Source organism: Panthera uncia (genome assembly GCF_023721935.1).
Source record: "Panthera uncia isolate 11264 chromosome C1 unlocalized genomic scaffold, Puncia_PCG_1.0 HiC_scaffold_3, whole genome shotgun sequence".
Lineage (NCBI taxonomy): Eukaryota > Metazoa > Chordata > Mammalia > Carnivora > Felidae > Panthera > Panthera uncia.
The window spans coordinates 12,975,529-12,990,592 of NW_026057584.1; positions in this window are offsets into that span (position 1 = coordinate 12,975,529).

Here is a 15,064-nt window from a genome sequence, read left to right on the forward strand (position 1 = left end):
TATGAGGAGGTAGTGACATAAGGTCAAAGCTATTTTCAAAGAAGTATTAAGTAAGAGGTAATTTGCTTTTCCCACTGGGTTGACAAATGCACTCAAAAGTCCAAAAACCATGCTGCATAAATCAGCCGTGACCTTAGCACATCAAAGCAACAGCACCAAACTGTAGTGGTAATTATGTATTTTTCATTGCCACACAGACTTGAGTAATTGACAGATATTTTGTCAAAAATGAATGAAGTAAGCCTATTGCTTTAAGGAAGACAACTGACAGAATTTGCTGACAATGATAAATTTGATCTTTCAAGCAGGAATTCAAATTTTGAAAAACTTGTCTGCACCACTGTGAGCTAGGCAGCATCCTAATACTGAAAGACTTTTCTTATGAGATCAGTGGTGATATTAATTAATGTGCTGTATTGATTTTTATAATGAAATGTGTCAACATATGGAAGATTTGCATGACTTTGTGAACCGATACTTTCTAAAAGCATGATCTTATAAATCATGCATGGATAAAAGATCCATTTAAAGTGCAAGGTAGACCAATGAGTTTAATGCAACAGAGTATGATGAGTTTATTGATAGGTAACTAACCCTTACAAAACTGCTATTCGTTGAGTTTGGGTAGGATATTGAAAAAGAATATACACAATTATATGAAAAGGCTATCAAAATATTCCTTTTTCCCCCAGTTACACATCTGTACAAAGCCAGATTCCCTTCATATATTTTAACCAAAGCAACGTATTACAACAGATTGAGTCCAAAGCAGCTATGAGAATCTATGTTCTATTAAGTCAGATAGTAAAGAGATTTACAAACACAGAAAACAATTTCAATCTCTTCACCATTTGTTATAGTTTAGGAATATAGTTTTTTTTTCATAAAAATGGTTATGCTAACATATGATGGATTTATTTTTAATGAATAATTTTCTTAATTTTCAATTTTAATTTCTCATATGATAAATATTGTCATACTTAACCCATATGTTAGACTTAACTTCCAGATCCAGGAGAACCCTTTGGGATTCTCAGTAAGTTTTATGAACATATGGAGTCCTGAGACTGAAGATTTTGAGAATAGTCACTTTATATAGACTCTGAGTCCCCAAAGAGTTCCCTTAAAAAGGTAACTTTTTTATATAATTAATATGTCATTAGAGTACTTAAAAAACACAGATTGAAACAAAGGAAAATACCATGTTGAAGCACAAAGGAAAACCTTTGAAAACCTTAGGGGATTGGGAAAACAACCAGTTTTGAAATGCTACCCTAAGAAAGTCTCTGTGACAATGTCCAAGAAAAGGTGCTGCCTGTCTCCGAGACCTGAGGGAAGCCATCCAAATTCTCAGGGCACTTTTATCATTTATAATAAGAAGCAACCTCCAAGGTTCATTCATTGATTCTTTGACGTTCATAAATGAAATCTGTTGGAATAACTGAAATGCCCTCAAAAGTGCTCTTGATGGATCCTAAGCTTCGTTTACTAAGGTCACGGCTTTTACTCCTCCTTTCTGATCTACTCTTTATGCTTTCTTTTCGTAATGTTGTTAGGATTATGTCTAACTCAAGTTTGCGATTTGCTAAAATTCTTCTAAAGCTGTTGGTAACAGTTTTGGTAGCAACTGGTTAAACGTGATTTTTAAAAAAATGCTTTAAAATTAAATTTAAGCGAGGTAAGGGTAGTCTGTCATTCATTTTCACCTGTCTAGAATCCACCTGCTCTTATTTTTCTGGAAGAACAGTTTGAATTTCCTTTGGAGAACAACATAACCAACACATTCAGACCTTACAGCTCGGTGCAAGGAGGCGCCACGACTCCAGCCCCAGAAGTGACCACGTGACGCAGGTCCGTCCAATCAATTATTCCATCCCCTCAGACTCACTGATTGGCTCAGGGGAGGACATGTGACACAAGTCAGTCAATGAGGGCTGCCTTCTGATTTTTGCCGGAGCTCTCGAGTCAGGGCCGCTAAGCTCTCGTCACTTAGCAGCGGACGATCGTGGACCATTTGCTTGACTTCTTTAAGCTTCAGTTTGTCCGCAGGTAAGATGGGAAGAAATAAATGTATCCACTTTATGAAGTTCTTGTAAGAAATAAGAGAATAATCGGAGATTTTACCCAAGCAACCTGCATAGATGTCAAGAAATGTTGGCTATTTGTATTCTTTCAAGGCCAATCTGACCATTCGGCTCCTCTGCTTATACTATAAGGAGATCTAAACCGCCTCCTCACAACGGTACACTCGACTCAGTTTATATAACCAGTCTCATCTGCAGCCTCACCCCTGCCACGCCCCGTCAGGGTCTCCTAAAGCCCCACGTCTTCTCTTCCTCTATGATTTTAATCACGCCTTTCCGCTCTGCTTGGTGCATTTGTCCCCCCACCCCCACCCCCTTCTTTCCCTTCCCTCATATACTAGATCATGTGCCCTGTGAAGACAGGAGCCACGTCTGTCTCATTCCCCCATACATTTCCCCTGAGTAACATAACTGACCCTTGATCAGGACTCATGAATTATTTATCGAATGAATTATTTTAAACCATATTTTAAAGAATGAAGCCAGGGTAAAAGACGAGTTGTTTGCACATGTCTCATTAGTACGTTAAAAGCATAGTCTTCCTTTCTTTCACTTTCCCCAAGTTGCCAGCAAAAAGGCAAAAAATACATTGACCAGACTCCGACTGAATTTTAACGTTTAAAAAAAATTGAGGGGAAAATGCAGTGCCTGTTTTGGACAGTAGGTGGGAGTGCCACTATTATTTCATACATACTCTGCTAGGCTTACAAAGCTTCCAGAACTAGTCTCTGTAAACGCCCAGCATAAGTCAGAAGGAACCTTCTTCTTTGTCATGTCTCCTATGGCTTTTCTCAGAAACGGGGCATTCTTTGTGAATACTGCTGGTGCAGCATACCCACAGGGCTTTTGCAAAGCAAGCCAACGACCGGCAACTGGGGAGTAATGTCAGGATAAGTCCTCGGAGAGAGGGCACAGGGTGGAACCATGCTCCCTGCAGGGAAAGGCAGAAGGAGCTGGCACTCAGGTCAACACTCAAGCCAGTGTATTGTCATTGTGGTTCTCAAAGAGGATTCATCTACTGAGAGGCAAGGAGGTGGAGCTACCTTGTGTGTTATCTGAATTGTATCTGCCTGGGTAACTATTTCCCACGGGACTCACACAGAGAGTACCTGGAAATTCAGAATTTCTCTGACAAGAATGAAATCATTATCAAATTGTATTTTTTCCCACCAGTTTTCAGGGTATCTGTATAGTATATAATGCCATGGTCTAGGTACATGTTTAGTAGAAATCAAGTTTAAGGCACTGTGTGTGTGTGTGTGTGTGTGTGTGTGTGTACTCACACATATACTTATGTATTGTATATGATAGTAGTTAGTTGACTTTGCACATTGGATCACACAAGACCCAGGCTTAAAATTATACACACACCTACGCATACCAGTTAGCATCATCAAATTTCTTGAATTCCAAATGGCTCCCATAACTTTAGCCAACCATCTTGATAGAAAAAAAAAAAATAGGAAAAAGAATATAAATGGTTTAGAGAAAACACAGCACACTACTGCAAAACAAAGTCCAGCATCCTATCTTATTAAGGGGGCAATAATGCCCCCTTGCTATATAAAATCAACCCCATCATATATGCTCCTTGGAGGCAAAGGTCATCTGTCATTACCCCATACCGTGCTGTTCAAACAGGTGTTCTCACTGGGAGAAATTTGCTGAATGAGTAAATGATGAAACCAAAGAAAAACAAGCACACATACTGTTGCTGTTTTTTTCGGGGGGAAAAAACCCACGTGTGACATGCTTGTTCAGGTGCTCAAGAATTAATTTTTAGATGGATCAAAACAATCCATTGTAAGCACCCCTCACTTTGTTATAGGGACAGAGGAACTTCAGAGCTGATACAACAGAGAAAATGTTTCTTCTTTGGATTTACAAGGCAAGTTATTTAGGGCAGCACATTTATCTTCATAATTCTGTTTCCTTTGGTTTAGGATGCTGATGCATTAGCTGACTTTGTAAATCTGATCACACAAGCCCCAAGTTTAAAATCCATAAGTGACTTCCTGTCATCTTTAGGTAAGACCTAAAGACCTAAAGATCAGGAATCACTCATATAGGCAGCTGGGCCTAGCCCTTGTCAGGCCCTCAGCTTCCTCTCACCATACCCTCATGCTCTCCCCCCTAATTCACCTGAGATCTCAGTTCCCATGTCTCCTGGATGCCGTGTAACACACTCAAGAAAAAGTGTGGCGTCATTTTCCTTGGTTGTTGGCTTTGGTTACAGATTAATTATATTCTTAACTTTTGTTATTAATGGCAATTTCTCCCAATGGCGTATGTTCAATGCTTGATAGCTTTATATTGAAAGAAATTAGCTAAATAAATGAATGGATGAATAAATTAATGGATTTATGAGCCTGCAGGTGGAAATAGGGAAACCCAGTCTAATTAAACCATGGAAAGAGAGCTGTACTAAGGGTCAGGAACCTGAAAGATGTTTCTTTCTCTTTTTTTTTAATGTTTATTTTTGAGGAAGAGAAGGAGACAGAGTATGAGCAGGGGAAGGGCAGAGAGAAGGAGACACAGAATCCAAAGCAGGCTCTGAGCTGTCAGAAGGGAGCTCAACTCTTGAACTGTGAGATCATGACCTGAACTGAAGTCAGATGCTTAACCATCTGAGGCACCCAGGTGCCCCTGAAAGCCATCTTTTTATTTGAATCTGCTACATACCAATGGGCAATTTACTTGATTTCTTTTGAGCGTCAGTTTGGTCACCTAAGTAATCAGATCACAACACCACGCCAGAGATGTATAGGTTTTTGTGAAGATCACATGAGATAGCACTTATAAAAGTATTGAAAAAGCTAACACATGGCAAATAAATATAAGGCATTATTTTAAATGGGTCACAGACAATCCATAAAAGTGATCAACTTAAATTCCATAATTTGGATTAAATATGATGTGCAATAATCTTAGAGTACACTTTGTAATTATATCAAGTTCTGTTTTCTTTAAACTTGTATATTTCACTGTTAAATTGAACGCAGAGGACCTCCAATGCCATCAGAAAACAAAGTTATTCTTTTTTCCCCACAAACCAGTTCTAACCCGCGGTGGGGTAGTAGGCAGTTCTTCCTCGTCCTTTGGATAAAGCCTAGGCCAACTCCCAGAACTTTCCTTTTCATTTTGATAATTAATTTTGTCCCTATCACCTCACACCTGTCAGAGTGGCTAAAATTAACAACACAAGAAACAACAGGTGTTAGTGAGGATGTGGAGAAAGGGGAACCCTCTTGCACTCTTGGTGGGAATGCAAACTGGTGCAGCCACTGTGGAGAATAGTACAGAGGTTCCTCAAAAAGCCAAAAATAGTACTCTACAATCCAGCAATTGCGCTACTAGGTATTTGCCCAAAGGATACAAAAAATACAGATTTGAAGGGGTACATGCAGCATTATCAACAATAGCCAAACTACGGAGAGAACCAAAATGTCCACCGACTGGTGAATTGGTAAAGACGTGGTACACACACACACACACACACACACACACACAATTGAATATTACTCAGCCATCAAAAAGAATGAAATCTTGCCATTTGCAATGACATGGATGGAGCTAGAGTGTATTATGCTAAGTGATATAAGTCAGAGAAAGACAAATACCATATTATTTCACTCACATGTGGAATTTAAGAAACAAAACAGATGAGTATTTAGGAGGGAGGAAAAAAAAGAGAGAGGGAAAAAGCCATAAGAGGCTCTTAAAGACAGAGAACAAACTGAGGGTTGATGGAGGGAGGTGGGTGGGGATGGGCTAGATGGGCGATGGGCATTAAAGAGGGCACTTGTGATGAGCCCTGGGTGTTATAAGGAATCACTGAATTCTACTCCCGAAACCAATATTGCACTATATGTTAACTAACTAGAATTTAGATAAAAACTTGAAAAGACAAAAAAAAAATCAGTTTCTTCAAGTCAAAAAAAAAAAAAGTAGTATTGGAGTAATAATTTAAATGTCTAGTGGTTTTTTTTTTTTTACATTAATTACAATTTTGAACTTTGTTTCAAGGAAACATTCTCTCCTAGCCCATTTAGCCCTGTTCCTGGCACACAAGTAGACGACCTTTCTCTCTGCCTCATCTCCAGGCTGCCCCTCTACCCCTAACTTGGTCCCCACCATATCTGCCTTCACAAGGGCCAAGAGAGGAGGGAGGGGCTGAGGAGAGGGGGTAGGGAAGGTCTTCTTCACTGACACCGGAGATGAAAGAAGAAGGGAACAACTCTCTTCTTGGGGTGCTTTCGAGTGTACCCTAAAGGCCTCCCTTGAATGGCCATCTCCCACCTGGCGATCTCCTTCTGGCTGCCCCCTGAACATCCTGTAGTACCCCTTGAGCCATGTCCTGCAGAGTCCTCGCCACTCCTGGCAATCACATGACCTAATCCAACCCCAGGGTTTCTCTCTCTGGCCTAATCTGGTCCATGGAAAACCCACTTTATGCACATTTTTAACCCACCATCAGTGGCTGGACAGTTATTTGCCTGGCAGCTTTCTGCTCTGCCTAGTTTCTCTAATACCTAGAGTCTAGTCTCTCAGCCTGCAACCATTTTCCTAGGCTAGAGATGAGAGTTCACTTAAGGACAACAAAATTCATTTTGATCGCTTCCTTTGCAAGTTATGCTCCTATGGTCTAGCTTTTTGCCTTGCTATGTGAGAGTAATTACCTTCTATCATTTTTAAATTACCTTTCCACAGGTGATACCCTGCTTATTTACATTCAATTCCGATAAAGGCACACTCTGGCTGTTTTAAAATGGTTAACTCACCCCACGTTCCCCTTTTCTGTTTGTTTCTCAAAGCCATCTGGCCAGCATCGGGAGAAGTACAAACCAAACTATTTCTCTGGTGATCACAAATTCTAGCGGGCCGAAGTCACAGTTTTCCACAGAGAAATAAAAGTGGGCTATTGGGGATCTGACTTGCATTTCCCTCCGAAGGCTCTCCAAATGAGAATTCTGTTATGTGTTTACTACTAGAATTAGGGAAGAGAGTGTTAAACGCTAGAGTGTGAAAATACTGAGCAGAACCTAGCAACGAGATCTGGCCAGTGTTCCCAGAGGAAATAACCATGCACCCAATTATAACTGAGAGGGAGAGCAGATGTGGAGAACTATGTTCTGGTGCCTAAGCCGACTGTACAGAATGACAGCCTGGAGGGTCGTAGACACTAAAGCCCACAGCTGCTGAGGGCTGCTGGGGAGCCAAGCAGGAAGTTAGTCAACATCCTGCAGAAAAGCCCAAATTACAGTGGAGGCCTGAAATCTACCAGATTGGTGTTTTGTTCCTGTTGCATGATCAAAATGAGAGAGAACTCGTGGTTCCTGTCAATACATAGCTCCTAGACAGTGACACCATGACAGTTAAAAGTTATGCTTTGAAACATGGGATGGCAAAGCAAAAGATAGGAGAGTGGGTTTTCACTTTTTACTTTGACTTTCTGTTTTTCTTTTTTTTTATGTTTATTTATTTTTGAGAGAGAGAGAGAGAGAGAGAGAGAGAGAGCCCGCGCCTGAGTGGGAGAGGGGCAGAGAGGGAGCCCGAAATGGGCTCCCGGCTCTGAGCCATCAGCACAGAGCCCAATGCAGGGCTTGAACTTGTGAACCATGAAATCATGAACTGAGCTGAAGTCGGAGGCTTCAGGCAAGTACCCCTGACTTTGGCACCCCTGACTTTGTTTTGCAATGAGCATGCTCTTCTAATCATCACAATAAAGCATTTCCATTTGAGGGAAAACCAGCAAAGTTCAAACAGACTGTGACATCTTTGTCAGTTAACTATTTTCTGCTATACCCAAACTCAGTGGCTCAAAACAACACTCATTTGGTTCCGTTCCTGAGTCCACGAATCAGTTGAATGGTTCTTCTGGTCCCAGCTGGGCTCAATAATGTGCCTGTGGTCAAGGAGGTATTTCTGCAATCTCATGTTGTGTTTTCTCACATGTTTGGGGGTTGGCTACACTAAGGCCGAAGACTCTTGGCTCTCCTCCATGTCTCCCCTTCTCCAAAAGGCTAGCTCCGGTTTGTTTACATGGTGGTGGCAGGGTTAGAAAAGAGCAAATAGAAGTATTCTTGAAGCTGAAGCTCAGAAATGAACCCACAGTCCCTTCCATTTCATTCAACTGGTCAACGGAAGACACGGGGCCAACCCAGATTCAAGGGGGTAAGAAACAGACCTTGCTTCCTGATGAGAAACTACAAAAGTGCATTGCGAGAGCACAGATACAAGGGAAGGAGAGTATTGGGACCATAACTGCATCCCAAATGTGCCAGATCATGTGAAGAAATGGAAGAAGGAGAAAAGGATATGGTTTGGGAATTATGTCACCATATTAAAATGCTTAATACCAGTTGGGTTCTGAAAGTACATCTTTTTCAGCCACACTTCAGTGAGTGAGCTGTAGGCACACTCTATCCCTTCTTACTTCCTAACTCGTATTTGTCATGCCAGTATCAAATTTAATCTCACTTTCTCTAGGAAGCCTGTCTGAATTACCAGAGAATAAATCATGTCACTGTCTTTAGTACTCCCCCCTCATAACATTTATAAGAAACTCTTATTTTAGGGGCGCCTGGGTGGCTCAGTTGGTTAAGCATCTCACATCAGCTTAGGTCATTATCTCACAGTTCGTGGGTTCAAGCCCCGCGTTGGGTTTTGTGCTGACAGCTCAGAGCGTGAAGCTTACTTCGGATTCTGTGTCTCCCTCTCTCTGCCCCTCCCCCACTTGTCTGCACACGCTCTGTCTCATTCATTCTCTCAAAAAAAATAATAAAACTTAAAAAAAAGAGAATGTTTTATTTTATTTCTGTCTTCCCTGTTAGACTATACCCTTTGGGAATGTGGGTCTGGTCTACCAGACCTTGCCTTGCACACTTTGCACCTCTGCACCTCGCCCCTGCAATGGTATAGGGTAGATGCTGAAGAAATATTTGTTAGAAAATAAATATAAAAGGAATGAATGAATGAATGAATGAATGAAAGTCAAGTCAGGTGTTTATTAAAAGATATGTTTACATTTGGAGATATCAATATTTTCTTGTGATTTGCACATCCTCGACAGCATGATTTTAAATCCCGTTCATTGCTACTAAGCAGAACAGAAACACTGCGAGAGATTAAGATTTTTATGATGATTCTGTATAATGCAGCAACCAAGTCTTAAAGCCTGCACCTGATCCTTTCCCCGAATATTATAAATGTAGCCTCAGGGGAACCCAAAAATGGCTATGACACGACCTAAAATCTTTGTTGGAAAATCCACAAACAAAAGCACAGGCCGTCAGTGGTCCTGTAGCCAGTTACCTCATGTGTATCTAGAGAAAACCCTGTGTCACACTTGCATTGAGCTCTGCTTTCCCAAGGAAACATTCAGTCTTGGTCCTAGAAAAAAAACCTGAAAGTTTTCAGATTTTTTAAGTAAAATTGAAGGGTAGCAGAATAAACTGTGGGCCTACTAGCTATTATAAGCCAGCTTTATACCAGGCATTTCTATGCGTTTTGAAAATTAATCCTTACAATGACCTACACAGTGAGATTTCCTTTATCTTTTCTATAAAGATAGAAAAACTGGGGCACAGCAGTGTGATGTAATTTCCTCAAGTCATTCCCACCAAAATATTAACTTATTAACATTGTTGCAAAGCATGGTTCACCTGAACTAAAAAAGAGAGAGAAGAAAACCATGTGGGTTTGGTATGTTTTGCCAGGAATTACTGTCATAAATACTATTCCACAGTTCCCAGTCCTGCTGCCCAGTTTGACACTGGTCAACTTCTCTCAGTTTGTGTACTTAGGACTCTTCTTGGATATAAAGGGCTGGATCATGAATGTTTTTGAGCTTTAGCTGCCAAGAGGTTTATTAGCAAAGTTTGCCAGTGATTCCAGCATCATCAGTAAAAGGGTTTTGGAATTTTCAAGAAGAAAGCATCTTTCTTAAAAATCAACTGGTAAAGGGGCTCCTGGGTGGCTCAGTTAGTCAAGTGTCAGACTCTTGGTTTCAGCTCCTGTCACGATCTCATGGTTCTTGAGTTCTAGCCTCATGAACAGTGTGGAGCCCACTTGGGATTCTCTCTCTCCCTCTCTGCCCCGCCCCTGCTCGTGTGTGCGCTTGTGCGTGTGCATGCTCACTGTCTCTCTCTCTCAAAATAGATAAATAAGCTTAAAAAATTCAACTGGTAAAAATTCGGTATTCAAAGACTACACTCTGGAATTCAATCATCATTCCCTTTGCTGAACCCTGGTTTTCTGTTGCTTGTATTAAATGGCTCCCATTCAGCTAGATCTCCTTGGTAGATATCCAATCTTAGGCCTTTGGTTGACACCCTAACATCTTTGTAATCTTCCTATTCTTCAAAGACATGATTAGAATATGAATTAGAGTGACTAATGTCTTAGAAACCAGAGTCTGGGGAATGGGTACGCTCAGTGGTCAGGTCGGAACTGGAGCTCTCACTGTCCCCAACAAAACAACCCAAGATCCCTCTGGCTGCACTTCTCTTGCTTCCGTCTCTGTTTAAATTTGTCTCAGCTCAAGGCCCAGCTCAAATGCCACCACTTATAGAAACTTTCTTGCATTGCCCCGTACCAGGGTTTCTCTGCGCTCTCTTGTAAAGATATCTGGAAAGGTATCTGGAGTCATAGTGATAACTAGTATTTACTTAATGTCTGTAGTGCTACAGACACCATACTAAGTGTGTTAACACATTATCTCACTTAATTCTCACCTTTAATTCTCAACAGCATCTCTGAGTTAGATACTATTACTGTCTATCCCTTATGATGAAGCTCAGTGAGATGATGGGATGTTCCCCATGCTATCAATAATACAAAAAAAAAAAAAAGCAAAGAAAAAACAGATTTAAAATTCAAATCCAGATCTACTGGATGGCCAAATCACAGTGCTCAACCACTGTCTTATATTTTATGCATAAATTTTACTCTACAAATGTGGCGTGCGAGAATTGGCACATTTCTTTGTTTTCTTTCAATGAAACCAAAACCATGTGTGTTCTTGCTTCCCCGAACTTGTGTGCACAGGACTCTTCTTGGACGTGAAGGACTGACTCATGAACGGTGGTGGAAAATGTTTCCCTGCAATGGGTCACAAAAAGGCCCAGAACTGTTCTCTAGAGCAGAATCTACAAGATGGCTTTTTAAGTCTTCAGGCCATACTGGTCATCATGAGGGAGTCTCTTTTTCCCTTGAAGGGCAGAGTTCCTATTTGGGGATTTCGAACCATAAAGTATGAAGTCTGGCCTCACTGGAAACCTCATGTGAACTCTACCCACCTGTGGGGAACAAGCTTAGGAATTCCCTGAGCCTACACCGATGGGTTAATAAAGCATAAATAATTAGAAAGCCATAGGATGTACACATCCAAGTTTGGGTAAACAAGATTAGGTAAATAAAATAGGTAAACGGGGCAAAGTTCCCCAGTATAGGACAAAGGTCCAGTATAGGACAAGCGGGACAAAGGTCCCCAGTATAGGACAAAGGTACAGGAATAGGGAATCTCAAGATGAAAATATTCAAGATGAGGTAAACAAGATTAGGTATTCAGGGCAGAAATTCCTCCCCACCCCCAACTAAGTACAATAGCAGAAAGCAGCTTTCACAGGAAGGAAGGACCAAATTAGGTAAACAGGTAAATAGGGCTATGGACCTCAGTGGACAAAATTGCCCAGAGGTGAGCTCATTAGCAAAAGACAGGTGCCTTGTTGACCCTGAGGTAGCATGCTCTGTCTTTCTTGTCCCCTAGGCCAGTTTAGGTAAACAGATGTGGTGCCCCATGTCTGCTGAAAACAACCTTCGCCCAGCACCAGAATCTTGTTTTGTATTGACGCAAACCCCTAACACCACATATCTCCAAAACCCCCTTTTCCCCATGCCCGTGAGTTAATGTTCATGGTTTCATTGTTTCCTTGTGCACGTCCATCATGCTTATAAGTCTTCTGATCCTAATAAAAACGGAGCAAAGGCCCTTACTCGGGGCTCTTGCCTCCTCCCGGACATTAGCTTCTCTCGCATTTTTAATCCTGCATCCTGCTTTCTTGCTGAACAAGAGAGAACTCCAGATCCGGACTCTATGACACCCACCTGTCCACCTGTCCCAGTCAGAGGCCAGGCCAGTGTTGCAGGATGTTGTGAAGGGATAAGCTGCTAGTCCTTACTATTCACAGAATGCCATACCTCAGTTCCTCTTCTTCTAAAGTTATGAAATCCCCCCTCCCTTCTTGCTCATCAAAAGCCATGTGCCATTCTCTGATCCCCACTCAGACCCTCAGCACATCCTTCTCAGGGAGGTACAGCTTCTGAAAAATGAAAGCCAAGAGGGCAGGGTGTCTACTGGCACCTGCTGCCTCTTCTATGACCCAACCTCTCTGCTTCAGGGTCAATTCTATGCCTCATGGAATGGTCACTGCTTGATTTACAAGCCAGAAAATGCAAACTGGCAGCTTTAGGTCTTACCCAGCCAGAGGAAGTGAATTATTCGATTCAATTTCTCCTGAAATTTGAGCCGTATTTAAAACTTGGGAGAGTCGACATAATAACAATTAAATCTTGAAATCTGGGGTAAACGGTTCTCATGGTGAGCATCAGCTGGCATTGAATAGCTTCTGTCCCCTTGAGAGGCCCCTGTGCTTTCCAGGTCACCTGCATGTCCATTATTCAGTCCTGATGCTCATCAGTACGCAGTAGACTTTCTTTGCAATGGGGGAATATTTTTTTTTTTCATGTCTAAGATTCTAGCCAATGTGGGAATATATAACTTATAAGAAAAAAACTTCAAGTTTCCGGAAGGATGGGGAAAATGCTTTGTGGGAGTCAGGAACATCCCCACGTATGGAATGTATAAGCAGAGCACGTCTGTTTTGAAGGAGGCACGTCTTCTCATTTACTTGCTAATGTTACAGCTGGTCCTCCTGGCACGTCAGTTTGCATCCCGTGGTGGATCTCCTCAAAATGGCAGAAACACACATCGTTGTACACATAGAAGCTGAGGTCTTCTTTCAACGTTTATTTATTTTTGAGGGGGAGAGACGGAATGCACGAGTGGGGGAGGAACAGAGAGAGCAGGAGACCCAGAGTCTGAAGCAGGCTCCAGGCTCTGAGCCATCAGCACAGAGCCTGACACGGGGCTCGAACCCATGAGCCGTGAGATCACGAGCTGAGCCAAAGTTGGATGCTTAACGGGCCGAGCCGCCTAGGTGACCCTAGAAACTGAGGCCTTTTCAAGATTGTTCCATATAGAGTTGAGCCAAGGCCTTCTGTATTTACTTCCAAAAATGCTTCTTCAGTCAGTCTGGCTTGGCAGGGATAAGCCATGACAGGTATGCCTGCACCTTCACTCAGCCTCTTTGCCCCATGTGGAAACTTCTCTCTATATCTCTACTCAATTAATAATAATTATCATTATTTCAAAAAGACTTGATTAAAAATAATACCTGACATAATCTTGGTTTAAGACTCCATGTCTTCATTAAGCCCTCCATCATTTTTCAAGCCTGCCTTAGTTTTCTCTTCTTTGGATGATATTAATGTACAGTAAACAGTAGGTGACCATAAAAATACACTTAGTTATACTAATTAATTTATGTTCCGTCATTTTGTGCCGTAAGGAAGCATAGCAAGATCTTTGAGTGGCAGAGACCGTGTTTCGTATAACCTGTGTGTGTGCGTGTGTGTGTCTGCCTGTTAGTGCACATGCACCGGCACAGACATGATTATCTGTCCCGCAGAAACCATTACAGAGCTGGATACAAGCTGTTTAGAGACTATTTGTTGATTGATTCAGTGATTGAAATTTGAATTTTTGTGATTATATTCACTTGTATAACTTCCACTTTTTCCCGTTATTTTCATGAGCATTTGGGTCCCCATCCTCCACTGCCTTCAGGAATCACCCTCTGGGGAATCCCTGATTTACTAAACAGCAGTGACTTTAATAGAGTAACACAGCAACCAGTGGCAATGTTAATTAGAATTGAGATCTCCTGACACGTTCCTTTGCTTTATGTCGGTAATTCTTCTATTCCTCAAAAGAGTTGTTAAAAGCAACCATTCCAAGTGGCTAAACTACTTTCGGTAAAGCGATAGACTGTGACGGGTAGCAGTCCGTCCATGCGCGTGCGCGTGCGCGCGTGTATGTGTGTGTGTGTGTGTGCTTGTGTGAAAGAGAGAGAGAGAGAAAACCAGAGGCAAGACAGTTGGCAGAGGTGGGTATTGATAGGTGGAACAGGTGAAGTATTCTTTCCTCTCTAGCGTTAGGTGTGGACCTGAGTATCTCTGTTGTTTAGGGAGAAAGATTATGGGTCGCAGTTCAGGTGTTTCTGCTAGAGGGATTCGTTTCTCAGTGGCCCAGTGGCGAGGAGAAAATAATGAAGAGGTAGTGTGACAAAAAGAGAAGAGTCAATACCAACTTCTGTTCCAAACAAAATGCTCCCTTCACTGGTTATTTGCCTATGATGGACAAAGGCCATCTCACTGTTCAAGTAATCGTAATGCTCTTTTGAGTGCTCATGGTGATGGTTTCTCTGGTACATAAGAAACCCTAACTTGCACTGACGTTGTTGTCTGTGGGACTCTACATTTGCTCCTGCATTTCACATTTATTTATTCATTACGTTTTTATTTATTTATTTATTTATTTATTTATTTATTTATTTATTTATAGAGTGGGAGACACAGAGAGAGAGAGGGAGAGAGAGAGAGAGAGAGAGAGGATAAGTGGGGGAGGGGCAGAGAGAGGAGAGAGAGAGAATCCCAAGAAGGCTCTGTGCAGTCAGCAAGAGCCCAACTTAAGACTTGATCTCATGGACCATGAGATCATGACCGAGCTGAAAACAAGAGTTGGACAATTAACCGACTGAGCCCCCACCAGGCGCCCCTCACATTTCTTTTAACATAGGCACAAAAGGGTCTTTATCAAAATGTTCCAAAAATATTTTTTTTCCACCTTTATCTACTTC